The following is a 6,370-nucleotide window of genomic DNA, read 5'->3' as shown; positions in this document are numbered from 1 at the left end:
TGTCTATGTCAGGGTGGTCTTCAAGGGATCTTAGCATGTGGCAGCAACATGAGAGAATATTAGTGAAAAAAAAAACACAAACAAGAAAAAAATCTTCACAAACATCATGCCAAAAACTGCTAACATGCTGAAAACCAGATATTGGCCAGTGAATCAAATGAGTCCACAAACATACTAAAAATGGGGGGGGGGGGGGGGGGGGGGGGGGGAGAGAAAAGGTGTGTCCTTGAATGACAGCTGGTTCATTGTGGTCAAATGATGAAAATAAGGCTAAGATGGTACCAGTGAGCATCCTACTCCTAGAGCTTCCAGAGCCCTCAAGCAGCTATGGACCTCAAATTTCTGATACATTTTATCACACATACGTGTAATTATACCAAATTTCAAGTTGTGGACCACCCTGCTTTGTGTGGATCCTTCTTTGCAGACATTCATTTGTCTACCCATTCATAAAACGTACAAAATTAGTTAGTGATTCTCGAAAATCCTTCTGCATCCCCCAAACCTGAATAACTGCAATGCTCCCTTTCTGATGAGAGGGAATAGAATTTGCTTTTAGTACACAGACAAAATACAATTGAGGAGAAAATAAACCGCTTCCTGGTTCAGGAAACCATGTATGGTAGGCAGTTTCTCAGAAGCACCTCCCATGGCAATTCAGTTCAGGTCTGATTTAATTGGAGAACAAATGCGCATGTGAAACACCAATACAGTACTTACATTTTTGGTACATACTTATCACATACAACTGCACTTGGAAGCCTCTACTGCAGATACAATGTACAAACAATGAAGTGAGTATCCCTTATCTCTTTGGTGTTTTCCAGTAGTCTTCAAGCAGCGATAATCCATGCAGGGACTAGTAGAAAGTAGGCCATGGTTAAAGTTGCTACTTTGCTTTCTGGTAGAATTGCACCAGTACCGCACCAATGCAACAATAGAAATAAAGTCTATTTGCAAAAATGAAAAAAAAAATTGCAAATCATGTTCATATTTCCATGAAATTACCTTTTTTGGCAAATATACAGTGTAAGTGCAGATGATTGCAAACACCTGTGTTGCAAAGTCCATGGTTCATCAATCAAGCATGAGGCTCACAGAAACAGCAAATGAATGCTGGTATACAAACATGCATGCGCTAGCCATTCAGGATTCATTTGTACACCTTGTACAAATTGTATCTGCTACAAGTATGCGTTGCTGTACATACTGTAGCAGAAGTGAGTGAAGTCACTGTAGAATATGGATCTGAATGGCCAAATGTTTCGAAGACAAGCAGGCATCCATCCGGAATCGCTTATCGAAAAGTGCTTCCACACCACGAGTTAGACCACAACACCAATTTGTTTTTGTTTTGTTCTGTTTTTCAGCATTATTAATCAGGAACGGAAGTTGCCTCACAATTCCCATAAAACCAGAAACATTTGCAGCAATCAAACTTTCGCATATTGGAGTCAATATCCTTTTTCCACCGAATGACCCAACAAAACTTTCAGCATGCAGCTGACTCTTGTGAGTCTTGGCTCTATGCAAAACATGCCGGTTTTATGCCAGTGAAAATTTCTGATTTTACTGGGCTAACATTCAACAGTTAGATTTCTAGTCTAGTAGAAACTAGTCGTAGTAGATACATTGCACTCATCCTGGCTTGATATTCCACTCCATTACAACACTGAACCATCATCAGTCCATAAACTTAAGATGATACTTATTCATTGCTAGCTCGACCAGACACCGTGCGAGTACAGCGACAGGGCTGTGTACATACGGTAGCTGTACTAGCCTGTAGTGCTGTAGGCTGTAGGTATAAAAAATATATGGTTCTATTGATAAATCTTCAATCATGGCTGTACTTTCTATAATGCTACCATTTATGATTTATTACAGAAACTATCTAGTTTAGTAGTTAGCAATTGTTTGCAACTGCTTTTGTTGGGAAGAAATCCCTGCCTGCTGTCCTGTCACAGCCAATCAGACTACTATTATTAAAGCTAAACTAGAAAGGGCACCAATGCATGTACTTGCAAACATTTTCATTTGAGAAAGCGGTAGAATCCAGGATGCCTATGCGAGCAGCGCTAGCTTGAATGCTAAAGAAATCTTTCAAAAGCGGTAGTCTACCGCCAAATGCGGTAGAGTTGGCAAGTATGCCAATGTCAATGACAAATTTGCAGGAGTGCGAGTGGTTTGGTGCAGTTGGAGTAGACTTATAGCGTGGTATTCTGAAAATCTTCCTAAGTTTCTTCCCAAGTTTCTTCCTAAGTCAGCAACTTAGGAAGTACCTAGGAAAGACAGAATTGGTATTCTGATATTTCTTCCTAGGCACTTCTTAATGCAAATCAGGCCATCCTTATCCCCACCCCACGTCCTATCTTAAGCCAATACGAAATGCCGTATCATGATAAGGAACCAACCAATCACAATCGCATATCACTATGACGTAGGGTCAAATACACGTGCGCGCGGCATGTCCCCTTAATTTCTCACGCTCATTTTGCGCGTCAAATTACATGTGTGCGCAATGAATGACAAGCGCACCTATCATGATGTCTGCAGCTTGCTATTCTTAACAACGTACTTACAACAGGGGTGGAGCTTTCCTAAATATCTTCCTAAATTTCTTTCCTACAAGTGTGCATTCTAGAATACCAACTTCTTCCCAAGTCAGAAATTTGCATATTCCCACCCCCTTCCTAAGTTTTTTCCTAATTATAGGAAAAAAACTTAGGAACAGACTTAGGAAGAAACTTAGGAAGATTTTCAGAATACCACTTAAATTAAAGGAAAAAATCCTGACTTGGGGCTAGCTAGGAAGAATTTCTTCCTAGGAAGGATTTCAGAATACCATCCTAGATCTAGACAGTTTTCTAACACTAACACTACAGTTAACAGTTAGAACTTGTACTAGCAGGCTTGGTAGAATAGACATTATTCTACAACAAACATCACAAAATTGGGTCCATAGGCATAGTGACTATTTAGTATTACGTATAGCAGGTGTGGCAACAACACTGCGCTGTGTCCACCACTTCTGTCTTTTCCTTTCCATCACATGCATGCACCGAGCTCACCTTGAATTGCCTACTCTACGACTTCCTGAGCCGAGCGAGCGCCGAGCGAGACCGCGCCGAAGAGGAGATGGAGGATGTGGAAGAGAGGAAATTCGGACCACCAGGGGCGGGCGATCCGGCGAAGACGAAGGCAAGAATCAACCAACTCAACAACACTAGAATGCAATTTCTTGGGTCCTGTCTTTCCTTTGCACTCCTCCTTGGCTCGAATGGAAAAGTGATATTTCAGCAGAGCAGGCCAGAGATAGTAGTGATGCTGGTGATGAGGGGAATTGAAAGTTGGTGGTAGGCTCTGCGGCGCCGCTTTCTTCGCTCTGATCAGGGACAAGTGACCTAATACCTCGCCATAGCCATGCTACATGCTCTGCACGTATTGTTGTACCGGCTAAGCACACGGTCCTGAGCTAGCTAGCTGTACATAAATTTATCCGCATAACAGCTGCTTTTGTTTGTTTCCAGACCCAGTTGTAATGTAGTGCAAATGAATTTCCTTTGCGAGGCTAACAAAGTCAATCTGAACCAAAACTTAACATGGATACCATTTTCAATTCATATCAATTTAGTCAAAAATCAAATCCAGTCGATGGATGCCAATTATATCAACAATTTCTCCTTACTCAAAAATACATTGAACAGCCTTTATTGTAAAAAGGGCCTAGTAATGTAGACTAACTTTTTATGAATGACGGCCACAAGCTCCTGTGGTTCTCGTGTTGTAGCGTACCCACCTCCCTGATTGAAATAAAGTCAACTTTACCACTTTGTTTACCGAGTCAAATCCCTTTGGACTGAGAGAAAATTCGACTTATGAGGGGTTAAAATCAATCGAATGTATAAAGAGAAGAGAACGTGAAAAGACCTTCGATTTAGACAATTATTCGAGTTTTGCAAGGTCGACTTATAAGCAAGGTGGACTGAACGTTTAATTCATCAAATTGTGAAATTCATGGAAATCATTGGGAGAACATCATATTTAGTTTTGTAAGATTTTGTTCCATTAATAAAGAATAAAGTAGATCTATTCTCTTTAAAAAAAAGATAGTATGTGAAGGGGGAGGCAAAGAGGGGTTGAGGGATGGCCCAATGGGAGGTGGAAAAAATGTAGAACACTGATCTGTGGAGATCAGCTGACGTGAAGTACAATCTTTGTACCGATTCTTTTTTTTTTTCAGTTATAAAACTTCATTGAATGAACATGATGAATTACCTACTTGTAGAAAGTACATGTTGATTTTTATTCTTTTTTTTAAATGAATAGGGATCGAGGTGTGACAAAGAATGATTCATCGTCATCATAACAGCTTTAGGTGTGTAAAACAGCTCAAGTTAGTAGCAATAACTGCTATTGGTATCATCATGCAATTAGAAAACAGTGATTCACAGTGTAATTACCAATACAATTTAGGATTTTTTTTGTGGGGGTGTGGAAAGGGATTCTAGACCTATTTCATGATGGGATTATTTTGCACTCATTGTGATACACATCTGATAACTTCTCATGTGAATATATTAGTTAAAAAGTTTTTAAAAAGACATAAATGAATGAATATCTACATACACACACATAAAGAAATACACTGTATGTGCAATTAATATTCCTATAATCAAATGCAAAATGTGCATCATTTGTCAACAATAGTTTTTTGTCTCTGATCCAACTTATTTACATAATCATCATATTTTTAGATCTGTCAAAAATGTTTCTTTTTCTCTAGCTTTATTTTCAACCCTAAAATGTACAGGTGTATAGCCCCTACAGTCAACCTTGCAAAAGTCGACCTCGCATAATCGAAGTCGAATAATCGCCTAATTCAAAGGTCTTTTCAAGTCCTCTTCTCTTTTATATTCTATTGATTCTAATCCCTCTTAAGTTGAATTTTTTTCAAGTTGAAGCTATATGTCCAAACACATTTGACGTAGGCAAGGTTGACTGTATTTAGATTTCAAAGATATAACAAGCCTTATTCACATGGGAAAATCTAACATGTGTGCCAGTACATGTAGTAACTGTTTACCCTGTAACAAACAGGGATGCATACATGGACACGTATACAATCATTGTGCAAACATACCCACTGACAATACACCTGCGTACAAAATTATGCAAGCTTGCATGTACATGCAAGGCTCGACATTAGTGGTGGACCAGGTGCTTAGGGCCACCAAAAATTGGTATTGGGCCACCAAATTTATCTTTTGGTGGCCCAATTAGGCAACTTTGATTGAAAATAGATTGTTACTTTTGCTTTTGATTTGAGCCACTATATCTTTTTCAGGCCACCAAAATTTTGGATTTAAAGATTTTAGTGGCCTGGATGGGCCACCAGACATGAAAGTTAATAGTGTCGAGCCCTGCACATGCACAAGAATTACATTCACTGCACTCAGAAAAAGAGAAAAAATATCCCCTTTGTTCACACATACAGACAGACAGACAGACAGACAGACAGACAGACAGACAGACAGACAGACAGACAGACAGACAGACACACACACACACACACAGAGCGGGGTTGGGGTGCATTCACACCACACCATCAACCTTTTAAACCCCTACCTGTTTGATCAACAACATATCATCCTCAATTCTTTCTGTAATTTCTGATTAGGTGTGTGTGGGTTGAGTAACCCATTACCTAAAATGAACAGAGTGAGCCAATTATCAGTTCCTGGGAAAGTGCCACATCTTGGGAGTGGTGCTAGTACACAATAACTTTCCTTTTTCTTAACACCATTCATCACAACCTTGGACACGCAGTACATGAAAACAAAACCACTCCATAAAACATATTTACCTGCACAGGTGCAATACACTATAAATGCATTCTTTTATTCACATATGTACAACTTTGCAAAAGCTTAGGTCGTTATATAATACTCTCCCAAACAATGAATGGCAATATACAGCATGCAATCAAGTTCGTTTTTATCTCATTATGCAGAGCATTCACATCAATGATACTGGTATTGGCAACTCAGTACAGGGGAAACTCGGTACAAATGTATAACGAACACTGCTATAACGAGATATCGGTTATTACGAGGAAATTTTCCCGGTCCCAAATTTCCTTCCACACAAGTCTATGTAAAATGCTACCTTGCACTCACTACATGCAGAAAATGTGGTGGGACGGCCGTATGTATACATGACGTCATCATGACGTTTGGCAGGGTGTGAGGCAATCTGATGCTGTGATTGGCTTTCTACGTAGGGAATTCCCCATCTTCACACACACGCAGTCATAATGTACTACAGAATGTGTCACATACAAACACATCATTGTGCAGACCATACTCGT

The sequence above is a fragment of the Diadema antillarum genome, unplaced genomic scaffold (genome assembly GCF_040938485.1).
Source record: "Diadema antillarum isolate AM-2024a unplaced genomic scaffold, OU_Dant_1.0 scf00000040, whole genome shotgun sequence".
In the NCBI taxonomy this organism is placed as follows: domain Eukaryota; kingdom Metazoa; phylum Echinodermata; class Echinoidea; order Diadematoida; family Diadematidae; genus Diadema; species Diadema antillarum.
Note: the sequence above shows the minus strand (reverse complement) of the source record.